Source organism: Rhinolophus ferrumequinum, chromosome 21 (genome assembly GCF_004115265.2).
Source record: "Rhinolophus ferrumequinum isolate MPI-CBG mRhiFer1 chromosome 21, mRhiFer1_v1.p, whole genome shotgun sequence".
NCBI lineage: Eukaryota > Metazoa > Chordata > Mammalia > Chiroptera > Rhinolophidae > Rhinolophus > Rhinolophus ferrumequinum.
Genome location: NC_046304.1, coordinates 5,703,218 through 5,717,195, shown reverse-complemented (window position 1 = coordinate 5,717,195; position 13,978 = coordinate 5,703,218). Strand labels below are relative to the sequence as shown.

The window sequence follows — 13,978 nt, the reverse complement described above, 5'->3', positions numbered from 1 at the left end:
TAACACAGTACTTTTCAATTCTAATCAAAATGTAGTACAGAACACTGAAAATGGATCTAAGATTTGCAGCTTTGTTGTGGGAGTAACTCATGCAATAGGCTTCTTATTCAGTTCAATTTTGGGGCATGGACTGGTTTCACTTGGAAAGAATGAAGGGAAAAACATTCCATTAGCACAGATGATTTCACACAAATCCATACAGGGTCTCAGAAGACAGTTACGTCTGAAGCCTTATTTTTTCAGATAAACTGATAATGGTGTTACATGCCAAGTAAATTACTGCCTCCATTCTGCTTTCCAACAAATTCAATTAAGTAGAACTAAAAGGCATATAAATATTTTAATATCACTAATGGTTAATAATTAAACATTTTACTTCCTAGAGACCTCAAAACCAGCATTTAAAATATTTTTTTTAATCCAATAGATCTCACAAGCTGAGAAGAATAAAAAGAGCCAAATGGTTTATACTAACCATTGTAAATCAGTGAATGTTCTTTTCATGTTTCCAGGCAGTGCCCTCATGGAGCTTAAAGTTTTTTGGGGTGACACCGGTGGATCAAATAATCACACATATTAACCAAACAGTAAAGGAAACAAATGCAGATACAGTCAATACGTCTATGTAAAAATGATTTTTAATATGAACTGTTTTTAGCCATTCAATTCTTAAATGAATTTCAAATACCATTTTATTGAAAGGGGCAATAGAGCCAGATAAAAATATATAAGAACAGAAATCTCATATCTACTGATATTTTACTTCCCTTTTTGAAATATAAGTAAAGCTATTTGCTGTGTTTATGTTTAGAAAATACCAGAGTAGTTTTATCTGAGTAAAATTGTTTAGAGGGCAGAATGCAAACTCTGGAACCCGTCTCAAAAGCTAAAAGCTGCTCTTCCCACTCGTCATATTACAGGTAGGTTCCTACTTATTTGGAAAATCTGTCCAGTCGTTTTTCCTCAGTGAAATCATACTCTCCTTTAGAACTGAGGGAAATACGGACAGGCCCAGCAAGTAACGGTAATCAGATAAAAGCCCGTCATTCTATTGGTCGCTCCTCTTACTTTGCCTGGTGTGGCCATTTCCTGCACTTGGAAAAGCAGCACTTCCTGGATGGACATTGTGGCTTTGGCTGTTGGTACTGAGAGCGCCCTTTCTGTAAAAGAGGGAGGCCACGAAACAGTTATTAGTCTTGTTAAAGTTGTCACTTCATCTTTTGTTTGCAGGATGACCCAGGCAAACGAAAAAAAAAAAAAAGTTTTCAGAGAGCAAAGTAGAGGCCTGAAAAAAAAAAAAATACTCAAACTGACTTTTATATTTAGGATGTATTTCATTAAATAGGTACGAGGAGATGTTATGAGTCTGGGGCAGAAATCTTGCATTGAGAAGCATAATTTTAAAACTTAAGACTATATCTTGTCAGTTCCTGTTTATCATAGTAAATTATTATCTACAGATATTGTGTGAGTAGGTGGCCGTAAGGGTGTAGTAGAAAGTCTTATAGACTGTCCATTAACATTTATTTCTCAGCCTTGGTGGTTTTCACGTTCGTAACGGCCATCAGATATATAAATACAAAGTATAGCCAATTTAGTTTGAAATTCTCTTTCTGGTATTTACTACCCCCTTTGGTTTGGGCTTATATGCCTTGTTGAATCCATACTACTTCATAGACTTCATTACAACTTGGTGTGTAAAGTGTGAGCCCGTCATTGTTGATGAGAAGCAATGTAGGAGGAATTCTGGGAAAAGATACCAGTGAAAGTTTTGTGGTGACAGCCATTTCAGCCTTTATAGATAGCTTAGTTTCTAGCCATTCTAAAGACATTCTATAAACATTGATGGAGAGAATGTATTTCATTAACTTTTTCAAGTGATTACAGTTCATTTTGAAATTTTTTATTTAGGTGAACAAAGGTATATTCTAAGGAACTAAAGTAACATTTAAGGAAAGAAACATGTGCCTGGACTAGTTGTTCTGTGATTTCTTGAGGACCTGGCAAAATAACCTAAAGGAGACTTTTGCTTGTTGGGGCATGTCCATTCTCTGTATTTTTAGTCTTTTCTTCTAGAAAAACGTGGTGGGGTGGATGGGCACTGAACATCTTACAGAGCTGACATAGAAGGTAGTGCTTTTTGGTTTGCTTGTTTAATATATTCTTTATTCCGGAAAGGATTAGGAGGTATCCTAAGACTATCATAGTTAAATAGAAAAATAGGTAATGCAAGTCAGGGTTATGAAAAATAGAATTTGGGATAAATGATAAGATCACAAGAAAAGATTATCAAATTCACATAGTTAATAAGGTTGAACTGTAAATCTCATTCTGCATTTCCTGGTGGAATCGCAGTTGCATCATAATGACAGCCATGACAGAGATGCTGTTCAGTTCCCCGCAATACTCGGGTGAGAAAACTGAGGACCCAAGTATTATAAATAAGTGGTAGAACAAAACGTCGGCCTCGTCCACGGGACTCCACACCCTTAATTCCTAATGACTACACATAGCTGCCTCCAAAAGTCTTTGTCCATGAGAAGAAAATACCACTCAAGGGAGATCAAACCTCTGCCTCTCCGTTCTTAGAAATCAGAAAGGACCTTGATGATGATATTAGAAGAATGCCCTCAGGGACTTCTGTAGAGGAAGCAAATAGCAAATTCCTCAGGCATCTCTTGGTGCAAGCCAGAGACAAACTATGGAAGAAGAAACATCTCTTAGTGAGAACCATTTGGTCTGTGTAGCCTTGAAGCATTTGGGGAATAGGAAGCCCTTGACCAGCCATCATAGCCCAAGGATACATCTCTGGCAGTTCACTTGTTCCAGGTGTTAAACGGAGACAGTGAACGAAAGAGGATTGGAAAGTGGGCTCAAGGTGAAACGTTCATCAGCATTTGCCCAGGACAGTCCTGGTGTACATGTGTTGTCCCAGCAGAATTAGTGATGGTGTCCCCTCTCACTCTCAACAGTGTCCAGTTTGAGTGATAACTGTATGGCATCGGATATGAAGGGAATGATGGTGATGATTGTGATGTTCACAGGATTTCCTTATTTTTAAGGCTATTTGATACACATTCCAATTGCTTATTTTGCCTAGAAGAGGAAAAAAACACATACATGGAAAGCATGATGTATCTAAATCAGTTTGTAGGTAGACACTGTAATACAGACCTCTTTAAATAGCATTTTAAAAATGACACTCAATATCTTTATGTTTTCTTACAAACTGGAAATGATGAATTAGGTCACCTGACTTGTTTGGACATTTCTGGCAAAAATGTCAAGGCTCTGAATGATTGTTTCAAGGACGAACTTGAGCTTAGAGCTCCCTTTTTTTCTCTGGCAAAGCGCCTTAGAATTCCTATGTCACATATCAGGAGCTCACATTGAATGTGAGTAAACCCACTTAAGTCGAAGCCGAGGACTTAAAGTCATGAAATGAAGGTAAATATCAGAGAAGTTTACCCTCTCATCCGACAGTCATATCAGTGTAGCCAGTTTTAATTTGGTGGCCGGAGAAAGTTAATTAGCAATTTTTAGAAAAATGTATGGAATAGAAAACATCTCAGTCTTCAGATATTCTTCCTATGGTAATCATAGTCTAGTGAAAATGTCATCTGACTGACTCCAAGCGTGGTCACATCCTTGAATTATTCTTTCCACAGCAGCACGTCCTCACATGTAGGGACCATAATTCCAACCTTGTTCATCTCACAATGTGGTTATGGGGATAACAGTAAGATCAATAAACTCATGTAAATAAAAGTTCATTGTTGGGGAGCAGGCTTAAAACATTAGTGAAATGTAGATTTGTTTGTAGAACTTGCATCTGTTTTCAAAATTTGCTTTAAAATAAATATTTCAGTACTTATCAGGGAATAACAGAAAATGAAATTCAGATTAGTTTCGAGGGTTAAGGCAAAGGAAGCAAAACACTTGGTAAATAAGAGAACTTAGAAAGTGAAGGTTATATGTTTCCATTATCATGCTTAGTTGGTAAAACCGCTCAGTGGAAAGTAGACAGTGGCAGGTTGTTAAATCCTTCATTCATATTATCGGCATCAGGACATGTTTATGGGAAAGTTGTCCCTGTGGAAAAGTGTGCTTGTTGCTAAGGTTACAAACAGGTAAATGGTATGGTCTCCATTCTCTTAGAATCCATTGAGGAGATGGCAGCTCACATGTGTAAGAAAACTAGCACAGATGCCATTCACTCAGCAAACGTATTTTTTAAATGCACCACCCAGCCAGGCACTGTGCTAGACACCGCAGGCCGGTGGTAAGTACTGAGGGAGGGGCGTGCCTGAGCGGTGTAGGAGTGCAAACAGGACAACCTAATCCAAACTGAGGAGGCCAAGGAGAACTTATCAGAGGGACCGAAGTCTCAAAGCTGAAAACCAAAGATGAGTGAGAACTGAGCCACTCGAGCTGTTGTTCCTTTCCAGACTCTTCCTCCTCTGCTGGCTCCTGTGCTGGTGGTCGTTCGCCTCCTTCTCATCTCACTCTCCTGCAACTACTACACTCTGCACTGTCTGTGCCTCCAGCCCAGCTCCCTCTCCTGAGCCTGGACTCTTGGAAAATCTCCTTTGGGATGCACCTCTAGGCATCTCACAGTCAATAAGTACAGAGGGTGCCCAAAAAAATGTGTACGCATTTTAAGAAAGGAAAAAACTATATTAAAATTGTAATATTCAATATATACTGATAACAAAAGATGAATACAAGTCACATTTGACTTCTGCAATTATAAAAGGTGCTCAAAGTGGTACCATCAGCGTCCAGACACTTCTGATTACAGCGAACTACAGCTTGAGCAACGTTGACCAAAGTGTCCACTTGTATTGCTGCGCATGTTTCAATTTCTTCCCGAAGAACCGCCAGTGGTAGCCGGTTTTCTACGGTACACCACATCCTTTAAGGTCCCCCATAGATAGAAGTCAAAGGGAGTTAAGTCGGGAGAATGTTCTGGAATTTTAAATACCACTTCAAAATGGTCTTGCGCTCCTCAAACAACCGTGCTTCCGCCATTTTCTTTGTGCTGCCTGTCGCATGGTGACACTAGCATTCATTTGATTTGAGTGAGCGTCATACTACACATTGCTACTGAAATTCAATTCAACTTCAAAAAGTAATACGTAGATAGCATCTCTTAAAATGTGTATACATTTTTCTGGCACCCCTGGTATATACTCCAATTCATCATTTTCTCTCCCAAACTGTCTTTTTTATTATATACCTGTTAATTTACATTCCATAGTCAGGGACCTGTAAATATTCTAGACTTTTCTTTTCTTTTATCCCCTTCATCTGGTTGTCCAACAAATTGTGACTTTTCAGCCTCCTGAATTACCCTGGAACCTTTGCTGTCTCACCCCACTGCTTTCGTTTCAGACTGTCATCACTTGTATGGGTTATTACAACAGACAGCATCCCAACTAGTTTCTCTCCGTTTTCTCTAACCCTCTTTCCATCTGTCTTCCACTCAGCTGGCAGATAGGTTTTCCTTAAATGGTCACACCGTTTTCTGTCTTTAAACTTTTGGGGTAGTCTAACTTTTTTTTTTTTTTTCCAATGTTTGTTTTCATTATTCACTGTATCATACAAGGCCTTTCAGGGTCTGGTCCTTCCCAGTTCTTAGAGCCCCATCCCCCACTATGTTCACCTTTTTTCACTCATCCTTTTATGTTACTATATTGTGACTCAGTGGAACTGCTGATGTTTTTCACTAAAGCGCCATGCTTTCTCTCTCTCTGTAAGGGGTGCCTACCTTGCCCTTTCGCTCCTGGGTAGGTTTTATGCTAAGTGTTACTTCCTCTGGAAGGGATAGCTATTTCCATACGGCAGTGAGGTGGTGTCAGGTGTTTTGTCTTGATGTTCCCTGTGCAGACCTCCGTCACAGTACACTGCCTAGCACACTGTAGTTACTGTCTGTTTCCTTGTGCCTCTTTGTTATGTCGTGAGTTTTTCCAAGACAAAGATTGCGTTTTCCTCCGAATGGGCTGTAGGATCACGAGAGTGAGCCAGAGAGATCTGTTACAGGCCTAGGGGGGAGGTGATGATAGCTTGGACCGAGGTACTCACGGTGGAGGTGAAGTTTTGCTGTTGCTCAGTTCAGAATTGAGACTGGCCACCATTGTCTACAAGTTCAATTCAATTGTGTCTGCGTTTCAAAGCCTTTTCCCTCTGTCCTGTGGATCATGCGTCTCCCACACAAAAACCTTGCCCATTCTGTGCCTTTGCTCCTACTGTTCATTTCTACCTGCCTTCTCCCCTTTTCTGTCATCTACAACTTTGCCCCTTAAGGAGTAGCTGTCTACTGTGCGCTCATCTCCACCTTTCTTAAATTCTGCAGCTCTGTGTACACGTGCCACATAACTCATTTAGGGTAGTGTAGCGAAGGAGACGTGAGAACCTAACCGCCAGAGGAGTAGCAGCCCCCTGTCCAATGGAACCTTCACAACCACCAGAGCAAAATGCACATTTAGTCAGGTTGCCGGTGCTCGGCCTCGGAACGGAATGGAGTAAACCCTGCGGGGCAACAAAACCTGTTAGAGTTCTCCCTCTCTCCTCTGCTAAGAGTCATCCTCAGGCAGGTATGAATGCCCAGCCATTGAAATGCAGACTTTTCTTTTGTTCCCCCATTTAACTTAACTCAGTGATTCTCAAACATTAGTGGCCATAGTTATTTTTTCTGGGATTGTACACACATAACCTTGCATGTTCTTTATGGATAACTTCAGGGGATTTTGCAGGCTAGTTTTGACTATAATACACTTTCGCCTTAGGGCTGACCTAAATACACTCAGTAGGCCGCAGCTCCACTGTGTTTGAAGATGAGCCTGCATCCGCTCCCTGTCTTTCCTTTACGGGCTGCCGCCGTTGGTCTGTATTGTTTCAGAATATAGAGAAAATGACATTGGATATGTTTAATAAATAAGGAATATTGTGTTTCCCCAAAAATAAGCCCTAGCTGGAACATCAGCTCTAATGCATTTTTTGGATCAAAAATTAGTATAAGACCCAGTATATTATATTATATCATATCATATCATATCATATATCATGTCCGGTCTTATATTATAATAAAATAAGACCGCGTCTTACATTAATTTTTGCTCCAAAAGACGCATTAGAGCTGATGGTCCGGCTAGGTCCTATTTTCAGGGAAACACAATAGTAAAATCATTGACTGTGTTTGAAATAGTCAGTTACAATATAGACATACCCTTTACATTTTAGGCAATAGAAATTTTCTGTAATTTTTTTTTTGAGACTCAAAAGGGAAAATCTTTACAAATAAAATACCATTTAATGAGAGTAAAATCTATGAAATGACATTTTAATTTGTTTTATTTTCCCAAGGAGAATTCAGAGGATAGTACTTTCAATTATCTCTTTATTATCTACATAAAATGCCAATTCTGTATGTCTAAGGTATCACTTACAGTTAAAAAAAAAAGGAAGGAAGGAAAAGATTGTCTCCCTTATTAACTGTTTGGGAAAGTACTGCTTTTTCTGTTTTCCTCACTGTTGAAAAGAAAAGGTATTTTTTTATATTAAGCTGACATGTTTAAATTCATCCTAACTCTTGCAGGGACACAGAAGTTATTATCCTGGTTGTCTATTCTGGAGAGCACTGTGGCCTTACGATAATTGCAGGTGGTCAACAGAAACATCCCTCTGCAGCTTCTATTTACTAAATGTAATTCCTGTGGAAACACTTGACCCCATGGCTTTCAGCTTTCAGCTTTTTCCTTTCCAGCTCTGGGGCCTTTGTGGTAGAATTATTTATCAGGGTCTTTAATGGCTAGGGGCCACTTGGTGCATTGGAGGAGACTGCCTCACATCACTCGGAAGCATCCCAGATGCTCGTGGATAAATCTGTAGTCGCAGTGTGCAGGCGCCATGTGCTCCAGCACCTGCGTCTGAGGACGTCTGGAGAGAACTGAGTGCCCCAGAGGGTCAGCATGGCACTGGTTTAAACTCTCATCCTGGCTCCTCAGCACAGAGTTTATTCCTGTTAACTTGGAGCCAAACCACTGCCTCTGTTCCCCTGAGGCTGCATGTAAGCATGGCCACCACGTCGCAGCCTAAGGGATCCATGCATGGGGGGTAAATGGAACTTGTCACAGGCAAAAGCAAGAAGTGGTTTGTCTTTGACACTTGAGCCTCCTGTTTCTCTGCCATTTTCATATCCTCACTAGTAACTTCCTTCCTTTCACCCCTTATCACGTAAGTATCTAGTTTCCTTGAACTCCTTTCACTTAATGAAGCTCTGTGGCTACTTGCAACATTGGATAATTGGATAAAATGGATTTAATAGTTTTAGGGTGGCCGCGGGGAAGGGTCATAAGAAGAGGTGTCATTAAAAGTGAATGCCCCCTCACAGACAAGTTTAGTGGTTACCAGAGGGTAAGGGGGGGATGGTAGAAAAGGGTAAAGGGGGTCAAAAATGGTGATGGAAGGAGAACTGACTGGGTGGTGAACACACAATGTGATATATAGATGATGTATTATAGAATAGTACACTTGAAACCTATGTAACTTTACTAACCATTGTCACACCAATAAATTTTAATTTAAAAAAATCAAAAAAGAAAACGAATGTCCCCAATAGTTCTTCTTCTTAAGATACACCTCAGTTCTTCTTAGGAGGACCAAGTATTTTTCCACAGCAGATTATAGCTGCCAGAATATAACACCTATTTTTGGAAGTTGTTGGGGGCCTGTAGGACCCGTGGGACCCTGTTTCTACCTTATGGTCTACAAGTTCTAAGACCTAAAGACCAGCTTGCCTGAGAACAGGGGTTCGGCTCAGACTCTCCCTGGGGTCTCTCTCAGTACCTCCTCCAACCCACTGCCCCACTGAGTGGGGCTGACTTACTGTTTGGACACGTGGTTCTTCTGTTCTCCTCTTTTTATCGCCAGACTTCTGGCCCACTCACCACTTCACCAGTGAGAGTTTGGCTTCCACCCTCACTACGCATCTCTACTTTTCTCTGTCCTTCCACTTCATTTTTCTCTCACAGATGTGCTCTTCTGATCCCACTTTCACTTCAGTTGACTCATCATTAACATGGTAACCTCAGCCTTAGCCCCCAAGGTCTTCCAGCTGAAGCCTCTGTCCCAATTCCACAAGCTTGTGAGAGAAAATGTGATGGCCCAAGCTTGGACCAGATACTTCATCCGTGGTGCAGTCTCCTGTGAACAGAAAGGGATGTGGGGACAGGTGGAGTGGCAGAAGTTACCTAAGGCTGTTCCTTCCAGGGCCACTCTTGCTGAACACGAGCTTGCACTCGGCCAGCTGTGGATCTCAAGCCCAGATTCTGTTTTGCATGTTTCTAGCTCCAATCCATCTCTCCACCCCCAGGTCACACTATGTCAAATTCTTTCTGTGATTTGCAGTCAAACCCTAAGGTAGAGATTCTTAAATTGAATACTTACTGAGTGCTATTTTGTGTTAGACGTGCAGGGGTGTGTATCCTCTCTCTGTCTTCCCTGTATTGAGCAGGGAAATTTGGAGTGTTTCCTGGTTCTCTCAAAGTTGAAATTTTTCTGTTTTATGTTGTCTTTGTTTTCAGAATGGACAGAAGGATACAGACACTTTTAATCTGCCATCTTTATCTAACTTGAGGTCCTTCAGACTTAAATTTCTAATCCATTTTACACATGTGTTTTTTTTAAGTAATAGCCTTTCTTTTGGTCTATCCTAATTAAAATTAGTCTTTCTTAAGAATGTCAAGGCTTAATGTTTCTTCTGTATATTTTAGAATTAAATGATTCCCTTGTCTAATTCAATTCATTAAGAATTTATTGATTACCTATAATGTTACAAGCACTGTCAGTTCTGTTTTTATAATGCTCAAAAGGCTTATAATGTGTGGGGGGGGGGGGGCGGAATTAGCCAGATGCATAAAATGCTTAGCAGACTGGACGAGGGAGCCCATAAATATGTATTGAGTGAAATGAATGATGTGGAACAAACAAGAAGTTCTCTGGGAGATCAGAAAAAGAAAATACAGATGAGGACAGACTGGACAGTGAAAGCTTCCTGAAGAAGAGGGGCCCTGGCTGGGCCTTCTTCCTTGTTACTTTGAAACACATCTGTATTTTGATTACGTCTCCTTTGATTATCTATTTTTCAGCATGGTGATGTTGACAGGGAAATAATACATGTCAGCATTAGTTTTTCCAACTTAATGGATCGGATGAGAGTGATCCATAATTTGTAATCTGTGGGTGTGGGCTGTAAGCCGGAGAGATAGAACGATAAGGGTAGAATGAAAGGTTATTTAAAGAGGATAAATTTAAACACTTGGAATCAAGGTCGGCCAATACCTGGTTTTTAAATGAATGACGAAGATTGAGTTTTCAAAATGAAATGAATGGATTGTTTAGTTGGCATTATTAACTTAAAGAACAGGGTTTAGCTTAAGTATTATGGGGATTTACAGGAGACATTTTTCAAATTTACTAAAGGTTTTACCAGTAAGCACTTAAGCAAATGTAAACGTTTTGCGGGCTGCAGGGGAGCTGTGAACATTATTCATCACCCAGTCACTCTGGCCTAGAAGACGTGTGCCCGGACCAGGCCACAGCTCTGCAGAGTTTCTAGGGATTGTTATGATTAGTCTCTTGGTGTGTATATATTGCAAATGTAATAAGAACATAAACATTTTATAAGTATAGAAATTTCTTTTTCTAGTGTTAACCAGTCATTTGAAGTGGCAGGAAGAACAAATTTGGTCTCAACTTAATAATAGTCGTGCCAACATAGAGAACTTTGTTCTTAAAATAAGATCATTCAACATTATGAACTATTATCTGAACTGTCAACAAAAAGTTTTTGTACATTTCATGCTTGCCATTACAGTGGGTGAATGAGAAGAATGCTGAGATTTTCTGAAAGACAACATTCCTTTCTCTCCTTGTCATAAGTGAAAAGAAAGCATTTGTGATTATTTTGAAGCATTATGAGTTGTGAACATTTGCTGATAGCGATCCTGGGGGTTGGGGATTCTTCCGTTCCCATGCCCCCTTTTATAAGCATAAAATATGCAGATATTCTAATATAAAGAGTTAACTATGATATAGTAACCAAGTCAATCACTCATAGCCACTTGAGAAAAAATCATAGGAGCAAACACCTTTACCGATAACCCAGAGTTATTTAGTCTAATGTCCTATCGCTTTACTTCCTTCTCTTTTCAAATAAGATGATGTGAAAAGATTTGACGTGATCGAATGCTATTCCCATTGACTGATGTTATGTGAGCGGTAGTGCGTCCCTTGATGGTGTTCTCTTTTGCGTGGTTTGTAAAGGTTTATTTCACCCACCGTTTTGGGCACCCATCTTGGATACAGGGAACATGAAGATGACTGGTACAGAGATGAAGCAGTAAAAGGAGCAGGGTGTGGCGGGATGGACAGGCAAGGCCAGAAGCAGATCCTGTGCTCTGAAGGACTAGAATGCTGTGCAAGCAGGAGGGCCTGTAGGCCACCCTGGGGGCGGGACAGGAAGGAGAGAAGGGAGAGGGAAAAGGCTCCTAGAGGACTGGTTTTCATGTCTAGGCTGAATATCCGAGGATGACTACGAAATGGTCCCACAAAATATTGAGAGCAGTATTGGAAGGCGAGGTGCGGGGGTGAGGGTGTGTGTGTTAGTTGTAGGGCAAAGTTGCTGCACACATGTCACAGAAGAGCTCTTTCACCTAAGCCAGATTGCAGAACAGCAGCCAACAGGCCAAATCCTGAAGAGGCATTTTTTTGTTTGGCTTGCTGTGCTTTCCTACAGTTGCCAACGTTTAAAAATAGAAAATTTTAACATAAAATCCCAGCTTTCTGGGCTCGTTTGGCACCTTCCCTCGTGGTATTGCCAGCCAGACCTGAAGAGCAGTTCCCACAGACCTCACCACTCGTCTTTTGTAAATAGACCCACTTTCCTTCTTTGTGTTGCCAGCCTGGTCCCTATGGATGTCTGTGTTTGCAGACGCTGCCCTGACCAGAGGCTCCAGTCCTGAGCGGGCGGTGCAGAAGCCGGACTCAGCTGCAATGTATGTAGGGAAACACAGCTGCTTTTTTTAAAAGAGTCTTATAAATTGAAAAGGGAATGGGTCAGAGCATTAAACCATCCGGTTCAACCAGGAAAAAGGAAAAGTGTGTGTCTCTCATGTGGTAGGTGTCACAGGAGCAGGGGGCAATGCAGAAATTCGGTAGGTGGTCCTTGGGCACAAGCAGTGTGAGCAATACACAGAGATTGGGCCCCTGCTCTAGAAACGTGGTTTTCGTGGATGGGATCAAACAGTAGGAATCTCCCCTCTGAAAATTCCACAGTCTTTGTACAAATAGTCTATCCTTATTGTAAAATGAATTGATATAGCATAATTCAAGAGGTCAACAATGGGGTAAGTTTCTTCTTAGCTTCCCCGCCTCCCCCATGCCCCTCCCCCGCCTGTCTTTCTTACCTCCCTCCTAGATGAATAAGATTCTTTCAGTCGATTTTTAAAAACTCATTTAGCTCAGACCTGCTTTGTGTTTTTCCTTGAAAAAACAGTTTTTCTAATATAATGCCACAGTCCTTATTTTCTGAATATTATCATGCCAAAAAAGCTTGTTTATTCTTGAATTTCTCTTAAATATGTTTTAACAATTTTTAAGCAGGTTACCATCTTTTTTTATGCAATTGATGGCTCTTCGAACATTGTAATTAATTTTCTTTTAAAATATATTTTGTGTCCACATTTCTTCACATATTCCTTAAATTGTGAATTTAATCAGTCCTCTGCTACCTTGCAGTATCTGTAACTTGAGACTTCTTCAGAAATAGAAAACTCCTAAATGAGATTCTGGGGAGACATTTTCAGAACAGTTATCTGTAGAGACTTTCCCCAAAATGCACGCCAAGCTTAAATGGCGGATTTATGCAGGAAATTAAAGTTAAATTGCCTTGTTTTGATTAAGGTTTGGGGTTTTCTTTTGTTTTTGAAGAAAGAAAATTTTATTTCATAATTTAAAAATCATCTATTCTAGAAGAATGACCAAGAAGTATGAGATTAATTTTTGTGTAAACCAATTACCTGCAGAGCTGCTTAAAATATAAAGCTTTCTTGATTTAATATAACATTACATAGACCTCTCTGACACATTACTTAAACAGAAAGGCCACATTTCTCCAGTAAGTTATTTTAAGAGTCAGGTAATTTAAATTACATTTATTACATGCAATAAATAGGCATCAAATTAAAGCTTGTATATTTCTTCCTAATTTTTATAGAAAATTCCACTTTGATAGAGCCACTAAAGATTAGTGTTTAGTAAACAAAGAAATATTATGTCTTAAAGGAGGAATACATAATTCATAGAAACGTGTTGACAAACATCCCCTCACTCCTAGTCTATCTATTAGTTTCTTTTCTACAGTAGCCTTGGGCAGGAAATTTCGGCAGAAGTGGAAGGATCCCATGCATTGATGCTCAGTAGAAAGATATCTCAATTTAAAATGTAATTCAGTTTTGAATATGAGTTTGGAAATAAATTACCATTCAACCCTCAGCATGAACCATGAACCTATTTATATGAGTGAGTGAGTAAATGAATATGAAAGAATTTTTTCAGTTCAAGAAAATCACTGGATTTTTTTTCTGCCACCATCCTCTCCCCTATCAAATGGTGCTGTTTTTCTTATTCATACATTCTGTTTTATTGAAAATTAGAATTTTTTTGCAATATTATCACATCCCATTCACCTGCTTTTCTGATCTTTCCTATATAAATTTACTCCAGGGAGAACCACTCAGGGAGATACATTAGTTTTTCTGTTCTTAATAAAGGCCATTACAACAACTGTTGTAGATATGCAAGTGCACCAATATTTTTTTTTAATGTTTTGCATGTGATAAATCTAGTTTTTCCTGGTGATGGTTTGTTTTGTTTTGTTTTGTTTTGTTGTAATTTGAAAAAATTAAATTCTTAAAGT

At 39.8% G+C, this 13,978-nt stretch overlaps 1 protein-coding gene across 2 annotated transcripts in view; it reads left to right on the top strand.

The window, feature by feature from the left end:
* The window catches only part of LOC117013489 (protoheme IX farnesyltransferase, mitochondrial), a 125,118-nt gene that overhangs the window by 87,486 nt on the left and 23,654 nt on the right, over window positions 1-13,978 (top strand). The gene's annotated exons all lie outside the window — the stretch shown is intronic.